Genomic DNA, 2,894 nt, shown 5'->3' on the forward strand with positions numbered 1-2,894 from the left:
TAGCACAAATGTATGAATATATATGAATGTACTGGTTATTTCCATAGATAATGTACAAATGGTGATATACTGATGTCTTATCTGCATTATATGAACAAATGAATACTATGCCGGGATGTGGGATGATGTAACATGATAATCTGTATGGTTGTTTTCTTGATTATGTTATACTTTGAAAATACCAATAAAAAGATTTTTTTTTCAAAAGTGCATGTGCTCTCTATGATAAACGTTGTAAGATTGGTCTACATCTGTTTGGCGTAGTTAATTTACCTATCATTCCTTGGTAAAGTGGTATCTCATATACCCTGTGCCAGTAAATTAAATGCTACTGGTGGGCTTGCAGCACTGCTTGCATCACCCACCAAAGTATCCTTTCAAACCTGTCTCAGGCCCCTGCCATCACAGGGACTGCGCACGCAGTTTACTGCTGCTGTGACATAGCACATAAAGTGGTTACCACGTCTCTGACTCCCCTTTTACTACAAGTAGGTAACCCCTCAGGTAGGCCCTAGGTAGCTCTATGGGCAGGGTGCACTGTAGGTAAAAAGTAGGACATGTGCCTTAACTGTGTGGCATTTCCTGGTAGTGACAAACACCCTGTTTGGTTTCTCACCACTGTGAAGCTGCCCTCTCATAGGATGCATTGGGTATTTCCTGATATGTGTTTCAATGGTAATTCCTGACATGAGAGGAGTAGTGTGATCAAGTTTGGTATGTTTGGAATAGTGGTATTAAATGCTGCGTAATGGTGTTCACAGATTTATTATCACTATTTTAGAAATGTCACTTCTAGAAGTGAAGAACTTACCAGATGCCAATACTGCTCTCATATTAAAACTCTTTGTTATGAGTAGTCCTATTGAAATCCAGGAACATGGACTACAGACTTCTTTTTCTGTCAGAAATAAATCTTATCTTATATTTGTTTTTTACATATCAAAGTTTAAACATTATTTTCTTATTTTTTAATCCTATTCTAACATCACATTCCTGATTTTTTCTCACTCATAAAAACTTCCACTCTCATTCAGCATTCTCCCATTTAATCACTCATGTCCTGTCTTCACACACTCTTCTCTTTCATTCATTCGCTGCACATTCACCATACACCCTATATTTTATGAAACCTTTTATTCCCTATCTCTATAACTAGCCATAGTTAACAATATGAACACAAACACTCAAATATTCACAGTGATTCAAACTTTCCAGAGTCTTATGGCTAACAACATATAATGGTCTACGTGTTTCGAACTCTTGCCCTTTCAAGAGTTCTCTTCAGGACCACGCAGCTTCTCTTATGCTTGATTGACTCAATCTACAACTTTCAATAGCAGACTGTTGGTATTGCGGACTTTAGCCTACTTGTTTAAGCAAAAGCGGAGTTGGGATGGGAGACGCTTATCCAGAAGCGATCTTGCCCGCTGGAAAAGACTATTCTTTTTCTCTATTCAGTGTAATTCAACATTGGTTTTCCCTCCGATATCTCACAAGTCTGTCGGTGCATCCGCCGCCACGGCGTCTCTTCACTGCCAGTGGCAGCTGGCTCGAGCCAGCGAGAATGCACGTAAAGACGCGTCTCGGAAGCTCAATCGACTCAGACCCAGATCAAAATACAAGATACAACAAAGGAAGAAAAACATAGTACTGATTCGGTCATCTCGTTACGAAGCCGGCTGACGAACAGAATTATGTGAAAATGTTGAACGATGAAATTGATCAAGAAGCTACAATTGCAGCTGAGATTACTAGATACAGTTCTCAAGAGAGTCAAAGTTCTGCTGCGCTGAGACAAGATCCTCAAGGACAACCAATTGTTGAAAATGAAGCAGCAATTGCCATGAATGAGTTGGAAACAGCAATGCATCAAGCTGAAGAAGATGTAACAGACTTAGCAAACTTGGAAGAATAACTAAATGTTGAACAGAAAGAAATATATCATCAAGTGAGACAACAGATTGACCATGTATTTCTTCATGAAAAGAAAGAAGGCAACATGCACATCATTCCAACCTATAAGAATGTATGTGAGTGGACAAGCTGGAACAGGAAAAAGTTTCTTAATTAAAGTAATAACCAGTTATCTACCGAAAACCACGGAGTCACATTTGTCTTGTGTTGTAACTGCTCCAACTGGATTGGCAGCACACACTATTAAAGGAATTACATTACATTGTTTACTAATGCTACCTGTGGAGCATGAAAACAAATTGGAATATCACAAGCTATCTGGATAAACGTGTTGTGAAGTTTCAAGAGTGCTGAAGAAAATGAAACTTCTGATTATTGATGAGGTAAGCATGGTCTCAAACGTAATGCTTGCATTTGTGCATTTAAGAATGCAGCAAATTCTTAAAACAGAGTACGATGAGTTATTTGAAGGAAAACATGTCATAGTTTTCGGAGATCTACTGCAGCTTACTTCTGTAAAAGGACAACCAGTAGTTAAAACACTGGCGCACGAAGACACCAGAAAGTCTTTGGGTAGCGTTGGAAACATTAACATTTGGTCATATTTTGAATACAAGGAACTCATTACAAATATGCGACAGGCAAATGATGTTGATTACGGAACTATTCTTCAAGATGTAAGAATTGGAGTACTGACAGAACATGGAAAACAAGCTTTGCAGAGTCGATTACTTTCCAATTTGTTTCCAAATAAAAATATAGTTCCTGAGAAAATATACATGAAAATTACAGAAAACAAATTTGAAGAAGAAAAGTTGTTTTAAAAATAAACGGAGGAAGAACCACTCTGGACTTTGCAATACTCCGTGAGTAATGAAATTAAAAAACATTTCATGGTAAATAACGAAGGCAGAACTTTTCTGGACTCTACCGTGCTCTGTGAGTTAAGGAGGAAATATCACTCTGTATCCTTTTCATTT

The sequence above is a fragment of the Lissotriton vulgaris genome, chromosome 7 (genome assembly GCF_964263255.1).
Source record: "Lissotriton vulgaris chromosome 7, aLisVul1.2, whole genome shotgun sequence".
Taxonomy (NCBI): Eukaryota; Metazoa; Chordata; class Amphibia; order Caudata; family Salamandridae; genus Lissotriton; species Lissotriton vulgaris.